Source organism: Mesocricetus auratus, unplaced genomic scaffold (genome assembly GCF_017639785.1).
Source record: "Mesocricetus auratus isolate SY011 unplaced genomic scaffold, BCM_Maur_2.0 Super-Scaffold_100676, whole genome shotgun sequence".
NCBI lineage: Eukaryota > Metazoa > Chordata > Mammalia > Rodentia > Cricetidae > Mesocricetus > Mesocricetus auratus.
In genome coordinates this window covers 123,216,567-123,236,961 of record NW_024429266.1, presented here as the reverse complement: position 1 = coordinate 123,236,961, position 20,395 = coordinate 123,216,567, and the positions used below count along the sequence as shown (strand labels likewise).

Here is a 20,395-nt window from a genome sequence, read left to right as displayed (position 1 = left end):
CATATCAGATATCAACTCCTTACCAAATATATGCCTTTGAAAATTGAGAGACTAAAAGTGCATAACAAAGACACATCATGGTTTTATATGGTGATTCTTTTTTTCCAGAATTTTAAATTGGCTTCTGGATAAATATGTGGCTCTAATGACATATTCTAGGTATAAAGATGGAGTCTTTTGCCAGAAAAAATATATGATCATGTACATGTACCAAAGGAGAACTATAAAGGATGGTCATTAACAGGATATCAGCTTAAAACTGATTTTATTGATTTTACAATGAGAAATGTAGAATTCACAGCGAGGAAGTGAATACAAAGTTCCAGAAGCCTGTTGGAGTCATCTGGATGACCCTTGCACACATCTATGTGAAATATAACTTCCATAGCCATGTCCAATACACAGTTTCATCTGATGCATAGATTGAATTATTTAATGCTAGAGTTAGTGGAAGAATTTGTTGCATTGGATATAGGAAGGCCGGGAAGCATATCTCATTTATTTACCACTTTGCTTGCATTTAAAATATGCAATATTAATCACAAATGGTTCATTAAAAACCCTTTATGTCAACTTAGGATTGTTTTGTACCTTTAAAATACCAATCCTTATTTTAATATTCTAAAGCAGAAATTTACCTGTTACAAAATGAAACATTTGCAGATATTTCTCTTATGGGTATTGTAGGTTCTTAAAATATCCTAGTACAAAATGAAGCCATAAACATAGAAATTGAAGTAAGAGAATGAGTTAAAATCCAGTGGGTTTGGGATTAAAATGGTTGGTCTTCATATTATTTTGGGTCATTAGCTAGGTATGAAAGCTTGTGTTCAGTGCCTAAAATCCTTTAATATGTAGTGAGAGAATTCTGCTACTTTATTAGAAAGCTGATAAAGCTCAATTTAAACATGAAGTTCGCAATACTTATAAAAATAACTGAAGGAATACTCAAATAAATGCCAGTAATTATGGCCATATTTCTTTTTATAATTTTAAATTGCATTTATTTTTTCTAACATATTGTTTCATTTAAATTAGAAACATGCCTGCTTCACATGTCAATCCTAGCTCCCTCTCCCACCTCTCCTCTGTTGCGCCTCCATCAGCTGCCCCAGCCTCCTATCCCAATACCCACACCATTCCTGGTCACCCTCCCTGGGGGATCTCCAGAGTCTGTCATTTCATCCAGGGCAGGACCTAGGTCATCCCCTGTGTGTCCAGGCTGAGAGAGCATCCCTCCATGTGGAATGGGTTCCCAAAGTTCATTACCATGGTAAATACTAATCCAAGGACACAGAGATTGCCAAGGCCTCCTCACTGACACTACATTCCGGGGGTCTGAATCAGTCCCCTGCTGTGGCCATATTTCTTAATGCTAAACATACCTACAGTTTAAATAAAATCATCAAATTTATTTTTTTTTAAATTTTTTGTTTAAATTATAGACAAGGTTGAATTACATGTCAATCCCAGCTCCCTCTCACTTAGCTCCTTCCAACCCCAATTAGCCCCCCCTGCCCAGCCTCCCACCCAATTCCCACACCATTCCCCAGGGAGGGTAAGGCCCTCTATTGGGGATATCCAGAGTCTGTCATTTTGTTCAAGGCAGGGCCTTCCCAAAGAATCCAGGCTGAGAGAGCACCCCTCATTGTGGAATGGGCACCCAAAGTCCATTTGTATGCCAGGGATAAATACTGATCTACTACCCAAAGCCCCATTGATTACCTAGGCCTCCTCACTGACACCCACATTCAGGGGGTCTGGATCCTCACTGACACCCACATTCAGGGGGTCTGGGTCAGTCCCATGCTGGCCTCCCAGCCATCCAAAGAGCTCCTCCTTGTTCAGATCAGCTGTTTCTGTGTGTTAAACAAGCCCAATCATGACCCCTCTGCTCATCAGTCCTCCCTCTCTGTCACTGGGTTCCAGGAGTTCAGTTCAGTGTTTAGCTGTGGGTATCTGCCTCTGCTTCAATCAGTCATTGGTTGAAGGTTCTAGGATGGCATATAATGAAGTAGTCAAACTCATTATCAGTGAGGGGCACTTAAGGTAGTCTCTCCAGTATTGCTTAGTTTGCCAGTTGGTGTCATCCTTGTAGATCTCTGGAAATCTCACTAATGCCAGATCTTTCCTCAAACCTATGACTTCCTCTATTATGGTATCTCTCGTCCTACTCTCCTCTGTTCTTCCCCGACTCAAACTTACTGGTCCGCCATGTCCTCTCCTTCCCTCCTCTTCTCTCCCTCTCTTTTTTTCAGGATCCCTCTCCCCTCCTGCCATGCTCCCTATCTTCTCAAGAGATCTTGCCTCATTCCCCTTCTCAGGGATACCATGCATGTCTCTCTTAGGGTCCTACCTGTTTCCCAGTGGGATTGTAGGCTGGCACTACCCTGATCCATGTCTAAAATCTATATATGAGTGAGTACATAACATGTTTGTCTTTTTGTGACTGGGTTACCTCACTCAGGATGGTTTCTTCTAGTGCCATCCATTTGCCTGCATATTTCAAGATTCCATTGTTTTATTTTCTGCTGAGTAGTACTCCATTGTATAAATGTACCACATTTTCTCTATCTACTCTTCAGTTGAGGGGCATCTAAGTTGCTTCCAGGTTCAGTGTATTACAAATAATATTGCTATGAATACAGTGGAACAGATATTCTTGTTGTATGAATGTGCATCTTTTGGGTATATGCCTAAGAGTGGAATTGCTGGGTATTGTTGTAGACTGATTCCCATTTTCCTGAGGAATCTCCATACCGATTTCCAAATAGGCTGTACAAGTTTGTACTCCCACCAGCAGTGGAGGAGTGTTCCCCTTTCTCCACATCCTCTCCAGCATAAATTGTCATTGGTGTTTTTGATTTTAGCCATTCTGACAGGAGTAAGTTAGTATCTCAGAGTTGTTTTGATTTGCATTTCCCTGATGGCTAGGGATATTGAGCACTTTCTCAAGCGTCTCGTAGCCATTTTAGACTCCTCTATTGAGAGTTTTCTATTTATATCTGTAGCCCATTTTTTAATTGGATCCTTTGATGTTTTGGAGACTTGCTTCTTGAGTTCTTTGTAAATTTTGGAAATCATCCCTCTTTCAGATATGGGGTCAGTGAATATCTTTTCCCATTCTGTGACTGCCTTTTTGTATTGTTGACTATGTCTTTTGCCTTACAGAAATTTCTCAGTTTCAGGAGGTCCTGTGTATTAATTGTTGACCTCAGTGTCTGTGCTATTGGTGTTATGTTCAGGAAGTGGTCTCCTGTACCAATTCATTCAAGGGTACCTCCTACTTTCTCTTCTAAGAGGTTTGTGTGGCTGGATTTTTGTGAGGTCTTTGATCCATTTGGACTTTAGTTTTGTGCATGGCAATAGACATGGATCTGTCTGCAGTTTTCTGCATGCTGGCATCCAGTTCTGCCAGCACAATTTGTTGAATATTCTTACATTTTAGCTTCTTTGCTGAAGATCAGGTGTTCACAATATGGGTTAATATTGGGGTGTTCAATTCAATTTCATTGTTCTAGCTGTTTATTTTTGTGCCAATACCAAGCTGTTTTCAGGACTATAGCTCTATAATAGAGCTTGAAGTCAGGAATGGTGATGCCTCCAGACATTGCCTTGTTGGACAGGGTTGTTTTCTCTATTCTGGGTCTTTTGTTTTTTCCAATAAATTGAGAGTTGAAGAATTGTGCTGGGAATTTGATAGGGATTGCATGGAGTCTATGGATTGCTTTAGGCAAGATTGCCATTCTTACTACATTGATTCTGCCTATCCAAGAGCATGAGATATCCTTACATTTTCTGGTGTCTTCTTTAAGTTCTTTCTTTAAAGACTCAAAGTTCTTGTGATACAGGTCTTTCACTTGTTTGGTTAGCATTACCCCAAGGTATTTTATGTTGTTTGTGGGTATTGTAAAGTGTGATGTTTCTCTGATTTCTTTCTCAGTCCTTATATTGTCTTATAATAGGGCTACTGATTTTCTTGAGTTGATCTTGTATCCTGTCAGTTTGCTGAAGGTATTTATCAGCTGTTCCTTGGTAGAATTTATTGGGTCATTTATATAAACTATCATATCATCTGCAAATAATGAAAGCTTGACCTCTTCCTTTCCAATTTGTATCCCCTTGATCTCCTTTTGTTGTCTTATTGCTCTAGCTAGAACTTCAAGTACAATATTGAATACGTATGAAGAGATTGAACAGCCTTGTCTTGCTCCTGATTTTAGAGGAGTCACATTGAGTTTCTCTCTGTTTAGTTTGATGTTGACTGTTGGTTTTCTGTATATAGCTTTTTATTATGTTTTAGTAAGTATACATACATCCTGAAATGATTGAAGCTGTCCCGCGCTACCGTCTCACCAGCAAGAACGACGCGGCACACTTAGGATCCTTCTGCAGAACAGCTTTAATGCATCTTGAGAGGGAGAGCATAAGCTTACAGAGCAGAGACCCAGGGAGTGAAAAGCCCAACCCTATATAGCTCAGCAGTCCCCGCCTCGGACGTGTCATCTCCTGACTGACTCCTGCTCGTCAGCCCATATGGCGCCACGGGAGAGGCAGAGAGTAAGGGATAGAAAAGTAGCAGGCACATGCGCACCAAGGTTGTTTACTCCAACTGACAACGGGTGTCAGCGCCATCTTGTAACGGAAAATGTGGGGGCGGCTCCCTACATCTCCCCCTTTTTGTTTTAATAGCAAACAGGCTCTCCCAGGACATTAGAGGGTAGAGACAGTGGTTGAACTTCCCAAAGAACAAAATTAGTGAGACGTGTATGAAACCTATCCCTAGATTCATCAAAATCCGGGATGCTTCCGACCTGTCCTCTGCCTTTTTTTGGGAAAAGGGAAAAAATACAGCAGGTAACCCTTATGCAGGACAACATGTCTCTCAGAGGAAAATATCTCTCTGTGCGATGCCTTTGCTCAACACCCCTCTTGGGAGGCCAGACTAAACACTCTACCCTGTGCAATGAACCTAAGTTCCGGGTGTGCAGGAGCTGTTCAGTCGGCAGCCTATTGCTTAAGCATAGTCAACCAGATATCGGTTGACGCCCCTTGCTCGAGCGCAGCCAGTGCTTGTGCTATGACCACCTTATCTCTTTTGTTTTGGGTTCTGAGCTTGCAGACCAGCCAGAGAATAAACACTATTCCGCAGCATAGGACTGCTCCAAACAATCCCACCCCCACCCATTCTTTGAAATATGAAACAGCTGAAGAAATCCACGAAGACAATCCCTCCATGAAGGACAGGTCAACTCAAATTCATAGGTCCAATTCATTGCAATTAGTGCCATCAATGTCAAGTTGTTCCTCTTTGTCATGGGAATGTCTCGCCATCCTTTTGCTCCATAACGGTTCTGGTGAGTCGTTCTGGGACCCAAAAGGGATTTTCTTCATTCTGCAGTTCTGAATCCTCCTTGAATCCAAAGGGTCTCCGATGGTGCTGACGATGATGAGGTCTGAGTTCCCGGGTTTCAGCACCAGATGTCCCGCGCTACCGTCTCGCCAGCAAGAACGACGCGGCACACTTAGGATCCTTCTGCAGAACAGCTTTAATGCATCTTGAGAGGGAGAGCATAAGCTTACAGAGCAGAGACCCAGGGAGTGAAAAGCCCAACCCTTATATAGCTCAGCAGTCCCCGCCTCGGACGTGTCATCTCCTGACTGGCTCCTGCTCGTCAGCCCATATGACGCCACGGGAGAGGCAGAGAGTAAGGGATAGAAAAGTAGCAGGCACATGCGCACCAAGGTTGTTTACTCCAACTGACAACGGGTGTCAGCGCCATCTTGTAACGGAAAATGTGGGGGCGGCTCCCTACATGAAGCAATCAAGATAATTAACATAGTCAACACCTTACATGACTTTTTCTTGAATTGTATTGACACTTTAGGTATACAACACAACACTGTTAACTGTAACAACTGTGTTGCATATTAGGTTTCTAGGGCAACATCTTCCCCGCAATGAAGCGTTATAACTTATGACCACCATCTGGCCACATCTTTCTATCTCCTAACCATTGGTAACCATGATTCTAACTTGTTTCTAAGGGCAAGATGTTTTTAGGACAGGTTCCATATAGAAGAGTGAACACAAGGCACATATCTTTTTGCATCTGGCTTAGTTTCCATGTAGGATGTCCTCAGTGTTTATCCATGCTATGGCCATGCAAATATTTCCTTCTTTGTAAAGGCCCTTTGAAGGCTGAGTAGCATTTACCGATTCAGCTGCTGGTTATTCTTTTGCTTGCTTGAATTATCTTGACTATTGTGAGTGGTTTCTTTCTTTATATGTAGGAGCATGATTGCCAGAGTATATGGTAGTTGTGATTTTAGTATTTGAAGAATTTGCATACTGTTTTGATAATGACTCCATCAGTTACATTCTTAGCAACTGAAGCTCAGTCACTCTGTCCTTTACATCTTCATTATGCTTGCTATCTGTAGTTTTTTAGATGACCCATCATGGTTTTGAATTACATTTTTTAATGGTTAGTGATGAATAGTTTTCAAATACCCTTTGGCCATTTGTATGTCTTCTTTGATAAATGTACATCCAGATATTTAATTCACTGTAGTGTGCACATCTCTCTCTTTCTCTCTCTCTCTCTCTCTCTCTCTCTCTCTCTCTCTCTCTCTCTGTGTATGTTTGTGTGCATGTGTGTGTATGGTATATTTGTGTGCTTTGTATGCATATATGCGTGTGAGCTTGTGTGCATAGTATATATGTGTATATGGTGTATGTAGTGTATGTGTGTGATATGCAAATGTACTTGCTGTATAGTCATGTATAGACACTATAGGTTGAGACCAGGATACCTTTCCCAGTCAATTCGTTCAGGGTCTACCTGCCTCCATTTCCCAGTGTTGGTTTTGCAGCTATGCTCTGCCATGCCTTCTTTTTTCTTTTGGGTATTTGAGATCTAAATTCAGGACCCCATTTTAGTGCATCAATCACGTTTCTCAATTAGCCAAGTGTCTAGCTCCTTTTGTTCATTTTTTCTTTTGTTGAAAATAGATCTTTTTCATATAATATATTCTGAATACAGCTTCCCCTACTCCAACTGCCCCCAGTTCCTCCCCACTTCTTTTCCCATCCACATTTCCACCCTCTCTGTTTATTCTTAGAAAAGAAATGGGTAGCTAAGGAATAATAATAAAATTTGATAAAACAATGGCAAACAGAAGAAAAAGAGCCAAAGGAAAAGCTTGAGAAACACACATGGACACACATTTTCACACACAGGAATTCTCCCATCCCCCAAACCAGAAGCCATAATATATATGCAAAGACATGTAACATTAAAAAAGAATGCTCTAACACAATATTATGAGACAAAGTCCTGTAAAGGTGCCATTGAGTTCATTTCGTGTTGGCAGTCTGCTGCTGGGCTTGGGGTATACACTTAAGAATGAGTTTCTCCAGGTATACTCCCTTGGAGAAAACTAAGTTTTAGTTTGCAAGTGGTTATCAACCGGATGTAGCTTTTGTTTTAGGGGTGCGGGCTTTTGTCCACATTTCCTGTCTGTGCTAGGACTATATCTGGTGAATACCTGTGATGTGTGCATGCTGCCACAGACTATGAATTCATATATGTGTCAGTCTTGCTGTGTTTAGAAGACCTTGTTTCCATGGTGTTCTCCATTTCCTCTGGATCATACACTCTTTGTTTTGTTTTGTTTTTGTTTTTTTAGAGACATGGTTTCTCTGTGGCTTTGGAGACTGTCCTGGAACTAGCTCTTGTAGACCAGGCTGGTCTCAAATTCACAGAGATTCGCCTGTTCTGCCTCCCCAGTGCTGGGATTAAAGGTGTGTGCCAACACCGCCTAGCTGGCTCATATAGTCTTTTGTCCTTTTTAAAACTAAGTTATTTACTTTCTTTCTGTTGATTCAAGCTCAGTTTTAGAAAGATTAACACCTAATAGATGCATGGGTTACAAACTGTTTCTTCTATTCTACAGGTTACTTCTGTGGTCTAAGAGTTGTCTAGTTTGCAATGGAGTTGTTTCTTCTATTCTACAGGTTACTTTTATATTCTGGGAGTTGTTGTTGTTATGATTACTTTTTCCGCCAGCCTGGTCCCAGAGCTGCATCAGTCCCAAATGAACATGCAGGACGCTATATTAATTATGAAGCTGTTGGCTATTTTCTATGGTTTCTGATTGGCTAGCTCTGACTTAATTATTAACCCGTAACTGCTAATCTGAGGATTTCCATGTGGTCATCTCTTACCAGAGAAAGGGTCCAAACCTCTTACTTCTCTTATGTCCTACTTGGTGTCTCCGTTTTCCAGAATCCTCCACCTCTCCTAGTCACACCTAACTTGCTTCCCTATTGGTCATCAGATCTTTATTTATCAACCAATAAGACAAACATTTACACAGAAGGACTTCCCCCATCAGTTTCTTCTATTCCTCAGGTTACTTCTGTATTCTGTATTCTGAGAGTTGTCTAATTTGTAATAGAGAAACTGACAGTCTGATGACATTTCATTTGTGTGTTTTTATAGCTGGTAGTGTTTTAGTCTTGTCCAAAAAATTATTGTTCAGACCAATGTCAAGGGGTATTTTTAAGGATCGAATGCTGTGTTGGGATTTAAGCCCATTTTCCCTTTTGTATGTGGCTACTCAGTTTTCCAGTGATGCTCACTGAAGGTTTCCCAGTGATGCTTTCTCCAGTGTGTGCTTTTGATGCATTTGGCCAAGACTGACTGATGTTCAGTCTGTGGATTTACAGGTTCTCTGTCCCATTGCATTCCTAATGTGACCGTTTTTATGCCAGTATATACTATTGTTTTTTACTCTAGCTTTGTAACAGTTTTTGAAATCTGGAGTTTTATTGCCTCCAGTTATGAATCTGAAACACTGGTGTGATTCTGTATTGTTCAAGGTGCCTTTAGACATTTAAGGTCCTCTGATTTGACTCTTCTGGGTTTAGAGCCTTTGTCTCTTGACTGTAAAATGTGGGCATTTTAGTTTGGACCAGAGTCACATCTCAGATCTAAGCCTTTTTGCCACAGTGAACCTCTGACATTGCTGATTCTTTAGAGCCATAAATACAGGTTATTGTCTCATTTACCTCTGCCTTTTCAATTTCTTTCATCAATGTTGTATAATTTTCAGTTTTTGGAGACATTAGAACCTGCATTAAGTCTATTCCTAAGTACTTTGTTTTCATTGATGCTTTTTATGCTATTGATACTATTTAAATAAATTTATTAACCTTTCTTAGATAGGTAAATGCATAAAACTGCTTCTTAGTTTTGCATATTGAGTTCATATCTGCAAAGTTTACCATATTTGTTCATTAGCTGTTTGGTGTCATAATATTTACAGATTTTTATGTGTATATATCAACATGCACATATAAAACACACACACACACATATATATGTATATATATATATATATATATATATATATATATATACAGTATATACACAAACAGGGCTAGTCACTGAATGTCAAATGTGGAAAATTTTATAAATGATCTACATTTAACTGTGTGCAAAACTAATCAATTGCTCCAGACTCATTCAGTTGACTGTAACAGAAGACTGACCAATACACATTGGTAGAGATGTAAACTAGTAGTGGTTTTATGTAAAGCAGATTAAACTATTACCCATTTTGACTGAGAGAAAGATCTGCTTGTACCAAGAATATTGAACAAAGGAAGTTACATGAGTCCATGCTATTGAGTAATGGTACAATGTTTACAGCTCAGAGCTAGTCAGTGGAGCATTTGATGGGGACATTTAGCCTGTCTGTGTCCTATAGCTGCACAACAGTGTTGTATATTAGACTGCTGTTCAAATTGACCTTTGCTAAATAAATGGACATCTCTTTCATTCAATTTAGAGTGCTCTCGAAAGTTGTAGCCAGACTTTTAAAATGTGCAAATGTACTGAGTCAATTGCAGAGCTGATGTCTTGCATATTTGACGTCTCTCTGCCTCTTACCATGTTTCCATTAGGCACCAACCTATCCACATGGTAACTCACAGTTTTCATACATGTAAGCTTAAAACACCAAGGCTCATGAGTGTTAATTATTTTTCTCCAGAATCAAAAGGAAGTTTTGAAGCATTGCTAAATTTGAAACATTTCTTTAATAGAATATAAATGATTTTTGAAAACTGGATTTCAAAACAGGATAAAGATAGGATAAAACATATGTAGTCTATAATCATTCCTTAATTAATAAGACAGTGGCAAACCAAGTGTGTACTGGGTGAAGAAACAAAGGCAGAATGAACAGTGTCAGGTTTGGCATGATCTATAATGTTTATCACATCCCTCTCCTTGCCTCCTGTTAGCATGATTGACATACACAGCATTGTGCCGATTATTTCTTAAACACAAGGTAAATGGCTTTTGTTAGAAATTAAAGAGAATTTTTATTATTCCAAATAAATACTAACTCTTGACAAGTACTAAGCTGGGTTTTTGTCACAGTATATGAAGTAGCCTTAGAAAATAATAACCATAATATTTCAACTGTTTAGACAAAAACCTGCTTCCACACAAGTTCTAGGCTTTCGTGGTTCACAATCTGCCAGCATAAAACCTTCAGCAGCATAGATATAAATAAAAATGTCAAAGGCCAGACCATGGATATTGCTGTTTGCAAGAGAAATGCATTCTATGGTCAGCATAGGAGTATGACCTTATGCATCCCAGGGAACAGGTACAAGCTATACTATGCAACTGGTTTATTTCTTCAAAAATGTTGGCATAGATTAGTATTCTAATAAACACTATGTAACAGTTTTAGTTGTACTTATGTGACCATTTATTGCTAATTACCCTTTACATACAACTATTGTATTCATTTTGCATACCAACCCCTCCTCCTGTTCCCCTGCACATCCCCCAACCCACCCACTATCCACTCCTCAGAAAGAGTAAGGCCACCCATGGGGAGTGAACAAAGTCTGGCACAGTTGAGACAGTACCAAGGCCCTCCCCCTGCATTGCAGCTAAGCAGGACATCCCACTATATAGAATGGACTTAAATAAGCCAGCTCATGCACCAGGAATAGATCCTGGTCCCACTGCTAGGGGTCTGACAAACAGACTGAGCTCCAAATCTGTTGCTCACATAAAGAGGCAATAGTTTGGTCCCATGTAGGCTTCCTAGCTGTTGGTCTAGAGTCTAGTCTGTGAGCTCCCTTGAGTTTGGGTCAACTGTCTCTGTAGCTTTTCCCAATATTATTTTGACCCCCTTTGCCCTAAAAACCCCTCATTCCTCACTTTGACTGGACTCCCATAACTCAGTCTAGTGCTTGTTTGTGGATCTAGCTAGGTAAAAAGGAAGACCCATGGAGGGACTAATGGATCGCGCTGGAAGGGGAAATAGGTGAAATCTTCTAGGTAAACTGGGAGTGCGGAGTTGATAAAGAGGAGGGGGTGGGACAAGAAAACATGAGGGAACAGGGGGAGGCATGGAATGGGAGAGCAATGAAAGAAATATATTGATAGATGGAGCTGTTATGGGGTTAGGGAGAAACATGATGCTAGGGATTCCCAGGAATCCAGCAAGATGACCTTAGCTAAGACTCCTAGCAATAGTGGAGAGGATGCCTGAACTGGCCTTCCCCTGTAATCAGATTGTGTAATATTTTTGATCAGGTTTCATTGAATTATTTCAAATTCACATGATTTTACTAAATTTCCTTTATTTATTAAAAGGATAAACACAGTACACTCATCTTTACACACACACACATACACACACCATACATTCTTACAGTCTAACAAGTTAATATGTCTGTCATCTCATAGCATTACTTTTCTTCATTTTTCTAATAACAGAAGCTAAAAGTTACTCTCTTGGAAAATTACTTGTATACACTCAGTTTTAACCACAGTCTTCAGTTGCCTGGAAACACTCAATATTAGCTAGTATCTTTACATTCCCGGGCTCTCTAGACTTGCACATGTAGGTGTTTTCTTTTTTTAATCTTTTTTTCTCATCTAACCCATATTTTCAGTATGTAAGAAAATGGCAAGCTTAGATAACATCTAAATATTGAGGCACAAAATGTTTAAGATGTGTTTATGTATTATCACCATCACTAGTCTTATCCCAAATTTAAGAAGGAAGAAATAACTCTATTATTTGCTTTTTCATATGTAGGCTTTGACTCTAATCACAGAGAAACATAGACTGTATTGTCACTTGTCAAAAGGAAATGATAAAAGATATCCTATGATTCTCTAAATATTCAAAATACACAACAATTCAGGACATAATACAACTATTTGATATTTTCAAGATTAGAAATAAAGTAAATTAGACCAGTTCTGTTTTACTTGGGAATATACATTTATGAGAACTGAAATTGGATGATATGTATCATGATCGTAATCATCTTATTAGAAGAAAATGAATTGTATATTCCAGTATCAAGTAATTACCTTTTATAAGAAACTTTATTACAATTTCTATCAATATTTTAATTTTTTAGCATAGACTTCAAAGATTTCCCCCTCTAGTGTAGTAGAATAATTAATCAGATATTTGCAATATTTTCATGGTAGTATTTCATTACCTTTAAAGCTATCGTGTATATTAAAACAAACAATAATTTCAGAAACCAGTGAAAATGGAATAAGTCAAAGAATGGGAGAAGTCATGCATATTTCAAGTTCATTTTTCCTTATCGTTTACTGGTGTTTTCTAATTGGAACAATATAACTAATTTATTTGGAACTGGTTTCATATAAATAGATACAGTTGCAGGTCTGTATGTAAGGAATAAAACTGAATGGCAGATTTTTAACTATGCTTGTAAGGGGCTAAGTTTGAAAATTACAATAGTAAACCATCAGCAACTCACACCCTTCAACCTTCTTTCTTATTGTTGCATATCCACATACAAAACTGGGAAATTTTCCTTTTAATACGTTATGTGATTTCCTGTTACAAGTTTTGGGAATGCATGCTCATCTTGTGCTATTTGCTGAGTCTCTGGGAGAAGGTAGGTGCTTCCTACTTATGTCACCAAGCTTGGAATCAATATATTTGTCATACAAAAAGTAAAATCTCTAGAATGTTTCATCTTTGTAGATACATTTCAAAAGATCTCCACTAATAATAACAGAATTTCTTATAGCAGCAATCATTCTTCCATGGAGGCCAGCCACTGTAAGGTTGAAATAAAGGTACTTCATACATGTTCTGGTTAGAGCCAATTCACATTTGCTACTTGATCCACTGTGATGGCCATCTGGCCCAGCTCTTTATACCCAGTGCCTGGTTTATATGCACTACTTACTTTGCTCAGACATACAGAAAATAGAGGGCAGCTCTGTGGGTCATAGAGTGTGGCATTATTTTCATCTCTTTCACCATGTTGGATGAGGTCACCACATGGTTTTGAGCATGGACATTTTTGTCATTGGAATAGAATTGTTGAGTGAAATGAGCTCAAAATGTTTTCTGTCTCAATTCAATGGCTTGCTTTTAGGCCAGTTCCTTTTTCAATTATGCTCTGCCAGACCCGTGGCAACTCATTTAACCTTTCTAAAGCAGTGCTTTTCCTCTGTAATTGATCAGCCAACAGCACAGAGTTGGAATGAGAAGGAAATTCAGCAACAGACAAAGACAAACAATCAACTGGATTATAGCATAGTTGTGGCATTTTTTTCTACAAAGAACTTGAGGTGGTTTCTCTTTATATCTCTATTTTAGACACATGATTATAGAGATACTTTCCCACATTAGTGTAATTTGGCTTTATTAAGTGGTTTAACACTAAAAGGAATAGATTTCACTGATGACTCCACTTTACTGGGCTAAATAAAATGACTCACTTTTCTTGTTTTAGTTTCTTTCATGTATCTGTGATAAAATTCTCTGACTTAAGCAACTTAACGAGAAAGACTTTATTTGACTCTCAGTTCAAGGGTGGAGTCCATCATGGCAAGGAAATTTAGGCAGCAGAAATTCAAAGCATCAAGTCATCTCAAAAAACCAACCCAAACCAAACAAAACAAAACCAAAGTCAAGAGCAGAGAGGGATGAATGTTAGCATTTCACTTATTTTATATTTTTATATAAGTCAAGATCCCAGGCTAGAGCATGATGCTGCCCATAGTAGACTTGTTTCCCTACTTTACCTATCTAATGTAGTTAACCTGTCCCAGACATTCCCAGTTCATCTCCTAAATGTTTCTAGAGCCATAAAATTTACAACTGAGATTAGCAATCACATCATACAACTATTATTTTCCCTTAGACTTTTCAGAACCACTAGGTTTTATTAAATGCTATCTTTATAATGTAATTAGAAAGAGTTCTGCTCAAATGATTTTGAGAAACACTGACATAAAGAAAGTTTAAAAGCTTCTCTTAAATTTGAAGAAAATCTGAGGGTTTATTTTAGCATTACATGGTAGAGGTATAATTGCCTTTCTTAGTTTCTCTTGGTGTTTAATGGAACATAGATATGAGATGGCCTGGGTTAATGACCTGCCTGGCTCTGTTCTTCCTTTTATTAGTAATGGTTAGTTTTATATCCTAGATAAAAGGACCTTCAGAGCACGTGGCCAACCTCCCAGCATTCTGCAATGCAATCTATTCTTTTTAGACACTTAAAAAACATTTCTGAAGGAAGTTCACAGAAATGACCCCTTTGTTCTTGTGAGGTTTTACAGCATATCCTGGAAAAGATCCTGATGATTTGGATGATGAGAGGTCCAAAGAAACCACTTATGAAATTGGCATCTTCATTGTCTCAGCCCCTTTCTCACAGACATTAGAGGGTCGCACACAGAAAGTGTTTCCTCATGTTAATGCGTTACCCTGGAATTTATTGAAATAGGAGCTGTCTTAGAGAACAACTCCATATAGACACTTGAAGTTCATTCTTCCCTAAGTTGTTTCAAAAATAGGAAGGTAGCTTTGCAGAGAGAAGAGGTAGAAAGAGGGACATGGGGTGCCCTTGCTTCTGCTGGCATTTGGTAGTCATCCCAGATTCCTGTAGATCTCTGTCTGTGACCATTCTTTCACGTGGTTGGAATGTGCCTCGCTCATATGTTCCCAACCTAGGGGCTTTGAAAAGAGAATATTCCCCTACTCGCTTCTCTCCTTTGATGATTCAGCTTACACTTTCTTCTAAGACCTAATTTGAACTCAGAGAACCTAGGAGTTTGTCATTACAGTGTTGAGTCTCAGGAACAGAGGTTGACATGGGAAAGGCATGGTGTTTTCTGCTGATGCTCCACATGTCTAGGTCTAGCATCTCTAGGTCACAGGTTAAGAATGCATTGACAAAAGCATCCCTAAGGACACACGGGGCACTGATAGAAAAACAATACAAGCGTGCTTTTCTGCTCACTGTATTTTGTGTCCAGGAATTTAGCAGTTCTCAATTTACATATGAGGTCATTTATCAAAGCATTGGTTTTGATACATTTCTTATATTCTAGAAGCTTGACATAGCCAATAGGCTAAATACATGCTTGCTTATCCCATGTAGTAATGACTTGAACAGAAAGGTGCAGAAGAATAATGGGTGTCATATTAGGCTGCTCTGGCTGTGTTAAGTGAAAAGACCAGATTATAAAACAGTAATAAAGGTGTTAAATATTTCTGTTCCTAAAAATATACATAGGTAATGTGTATATATGTGTATGTGTGTGTCTTTGTGTTTTTTGTGTGTGTAGGATGTGTATATATGTGACATGTGTGTGTTTCTAACCCCTATCCTCCTTTAATTACAAGTAGAAAATAAAGATATAAACTTTCCTTGTTGGTATCCAAATTCCAACTTACATAGATTCATAAAGTCATTTTAGCTTTGCAGGACTTGAAATTAACTATATGGCTATGATCTTTGCTGTTCGTTCATTTACTTATCCATACATACATGTGTTCACTTGATTAATTCATACTGTGTGTTCACACTGTACCAAACATTATAACTGTAGTGATGTATAAAATTGTTTTGGGGATCTAATGCACTGATGCCTAGCTGTGAATCCTGATAGCCATTTATTAAGTGTGGACCTTGTCTAAAATATCTCCCTCAATGATCTTTTCTCCTCCTAGTATGAAACCAGATTTTTTTGTGAAGTTATGAAGCTTCTGATCATTAACAGTTTCTAGCTGGAATAGTTCTTTTATATATTACTCTTGATCTTAATTATCAAACCAATATGAAATACAATTTTGGCAATTCTCTGTCTTGTTATTTTATGATAATTGCCTGCCATAACCAAATATCACGACACATTTGAACAAAACAAAATTCTAAGAGCTACGGAATGTATTGTCTGAGTGGTCAGTTTGTTGGCTTGTGTACATTTTAAAAGTATTTCTGTTCATTTGAGTCCTAATCATTACCTGATCTTGCCAGTTCTTATCACAAACCATTTGAACTGTTGTCACAGTCAATATGTTCTATTCACAGTCATCTCAAAATATATGAGAAGGGGTAATTTATAAATACAGAAATTTACTTATCACACTGTAAATGCTGGGAACTCCAAGATTAACATGGTGGACGACTTCCTTCTTGCTCCAAGATGGCATCTTGTTGCTGTATCTTGGAGAGGAGGTTTGTTATTCTCACAAGGTGAAAAGAACCAAAGGTGTAAACTTGTCCCCTCATACCTCTTTACTGAATAACAGATCCCTTATGACCTAATTACCTGTAAAAATCCCTATTTCAAATACTGTGAAAATAGTGATTAAATTTGAAGGAATGGGGACATTCAAGCCATAACAGCATTTATCTTTATTTTTAAGTACCCTTAGAAGGTTAAACTTCCCTGTAATAACATCATTCACAGTATGGCAAAATCACTGTCTTAAATATCATTCCCAATGTGCTTGTTATCTTGTTTAATAAGGTACAGAATGTCACAGAAGCATATTTTGGGATTTTTAAAAATTATTACTATTTAATTCATACTATTTAATGTCATACTAGCTAGACACATTCGTAGTGTATGGATTTATTTCACAGATATACAGGGATCTCAAGTATAGTTTTGGAACTTTTTAACTATTCATGTTTGTACTTGAAAGTAAAATTTAGCTGAATGTTGGTGGCACACGTCTTTAATCCCAGCACTCGGGAGGCAGAGGCAGGTGAGTTTGAGGCCAGCCTGGTCTACAGAGAGAGTTCCAGTACAACCTCAAAAGCAATATAAAGAAACCATCTAAAAACAACAAAAAAGAAAGAAAGTAAAATTTAACTGTATATTTTTCTTTTGAAAAATGCCTTCCAAAATAACTTGCTCACTTCCAAGCACACACACTGCTTTCTTGTAGTTATTGGAATATAAACAATAAAAGGAAACACTGAGGTAGACCTAAAACAAAAAAAAAAAAAGAACTCATGTTCCTTTTGCCTTTATTCCAAGCTGCCAGTTAGAAAATGTAAATTACTTAGCAGGGAACATTACAGCTTTCTTAGTGACAAGGAAATATGAGGGAGAGGAAAAATATGTGTATGCATGTGCACGTGTGTGAGGGTGTGCGCACACACACAAACACACATACACACACACACACACACACACTGAGGAGGTGTGGCGAGGTGGATTAATGAAACTATGCTGGATGATGGGAGAGTATACCTTTATCACTGCCTGAGCCTGGGCACTGTTGAGTGGAACCTAGAAGATCTGACTGAAAACCTGGGCTCCTTGAATTCTTCAGAACTCTTCAGCAATGATTGTCATCAGCATGGTGGTATTCACACAGACATGGTCCTGGAGAAAAAGCTGAGGCAGTAGGAAGAGGGATAACAACAACATAGAAACTATATGAAAGGGTCACAGCATTAGGAAGGTTGAAAATCACTGCTCTAAATAGTGTCATCCTCTGATGACTATGCATTCAAATATATGAACCTATGGGACCATTCTTATTCAAAACACCACAGGTATCAATTCCTCCTCTGTGGGAGGTCAACTGATGCACTACAGCACAACCATGTTGAAGGACTCTCATCCCTACCTCCAAAGCACATTGTGTATGCACTTCTTCTTGTATACAAAACACATCTGTGAGACCTGGATGTCAGTGAGAATTGTGAAGTCTTCTTGAGAGACACCAGTCTTTTACTTCTGGGCTTGAGTGACGCTTATTTAGACTTTGAAACGCCAAAAGCTGGCCATGTAACTCTTGGCCATTTGCCTTATCAATACAGAAGTGACTGCAAGCACTGGTTAGCTACACCTTCTTGTACTGTATTGGGATATTTATTTGGAATTAATACTTTGTGCCATAAGGAATATGTTAAGGGATTGATTATTTGAATCATCAGCCTAGATTGGCTGGATTTATACACAGTATTCATTATGGATTTATTTCTTCCCCCACTTTTCACTTTTTCCTTTACTCTGTATTTTAGTTAAACACAAACCAGGCCTTACATGGGCAGGTCATTTGCTCCAATTTTAGATTTAAAATTAATTTCAAAATTCACTAAAATGTGATTATAATTTTTTCTGGTGATTTCTGAGTGTTGTTTTCATATTCCACTGATTACATATCTATAGTTTTCTTGTAATATTCCATTTTATGTGCTTTTAATGTTAGTTCTTATAAGTTTTCTCTCAATTTGGAATTTGCCGTTTCAATTTTTTTCTATGTGTTCCCTTTGGAATAATTGAAAAAAGACTTACAATTTTTTAATATTATATTTGATACAATTGAGATGGCTTTTAAAATGTCTTCGATGGGATCAGAGTTACTAAAAGGGAGTTTTACCTGTAAGCCATATCCAAGATATAAAAATGGTTCGGATGTGTTCTTAGATGCCTAGTAATGAGAATAGCATCTCTATGGAACAGCTCTGACTCCTCTTTTCTGGTCCCACCCCATATTAAACTCAAAAATGAATCTAAAGGAGCAGTTTCTTCCATCTGTATTAGCTCTAAACATTCAGTTCAATTCCTTTTTTCTTCCTGTTCACACTGGGATCATTCAAAACCTCCTCAGCAGTCGTGGAGATGAAAGGCTAGGATAGTAAATCTTCATCTATTTACCTGGATGTTCTGTCCAGACTAACTTTTACTGAAGGTGGCAAACAGTATTAAGATTGTTAAGAGTTTGTTGTTGTTTATTTACTAAGAAAGAAAAAGTAAAACAGCATTATTCCTGCAGAGTCATGGTCAAAACCAAGACCTAAGAAAGTACAGATCCTGCCTGCCAGAGCGTCTGGCAAAGAGCCCCAAGATCTTGGCACCATCCATATGCTATATGATAATGCATACAGACGGTTTGGTTTCTAGAAATTAGAATTCTGAAAATAGTTTATGTAGTTAAGGCTTTGTAATGTAGCTTTCTCCAGTGTCCTGCAGAACATGGGAATAGCTATCTGGTCAGGAACACATTGCTTCATTATTCAGTTACTTAAACTGTATGAATTGAAACTAATAAAATTCATGTCTTAGAGGTGTAGTGATAAACGTCTTAGTTCCTACCATAAAAGAGCTTAGAGTTTGTGTCCTTTTTATTCCCCAGTGTTCTATAAAATTTAATCCTTTATCTTCACATTTATTAAATTGTACTGTTGTCAATGAGAGCCACATTTCTATGACAAATTATAAACTCTGTGAAGTAAAGACTGTCACCAATGAGATAATGCACTTTTTATAGTGTTTTATACATTGCAGATTTTGCATAATTTAAATGCACAATATAGTTATTAATTTGTATTTATTTCCAATGCTAATTGTGGTGGTTTGAATAAAATAGGCCCAGAGGAAGTGGCATTATTAAGAGGTGTATCCTTGTTGGAGTAGTTATGGCTTGTTGGAGGAAATGTGTTGCTGGGGGGTCTACTTTGATGTCTGCTATATTCAAGCTATGCCCAGTGTCATAGTTCACTTCCTGCTATTGGCTGATACAGATATAGAACTCTCAGCTCCTTCAGCATCATGTCTACCTAAATGTTTCCATGTTTTCTACAATGAGGACAATGGACTAAACCTCTGAACAGTAAGCCAACCCCTGTTAAATGTTTTCTTTTATGGGTTTCCATCAGGAGTACTGTGCAACTCAGGATTGAATCTAGAATCACAGAATCATCATGAATATAGTCATACATGTCACAACATACTGCTTTTTACACAAAATTACTAACAGTTAAACAAATCTTTATCCTATGAACTATTTATACCAGTGCAAAATGGATAATGAAAAATGTATGTAATGAGTCAATCTTTAAAAAAAATCAACCATTAAAAATCTTAGAACTTCAGAGTTCTCTGTATTTAGCATGTTGCCTTTCAGTAGTGTTCACTCATTTCTTCAGTGCTTCCCCGAAACAACAGAGCCTCTGGCTTTGCTTTTATTTGATGACTTGAAATTCTCTATGAGAGTTAGTCACCTAAAACGCTCACCATGTATCTGTTGGATGATCAAATTGAAA

The 20,395-nt window shown here is 38.1% G+C and overlaps 1 protein-coding gene across 3 annotated transcripts in view; it reads left to right on the top strand.

Moving 5' to 3' along the window:
* The window catches only part of Snca (synuclein alpha), a 94,465-nt gene that overhangs the window by 15,412 nt on the left and 58,658 nt on the right, over nucleotides 1–20,395 (top strand). The gene's annotated exons all lie outside the window — the stretch shown is intronic.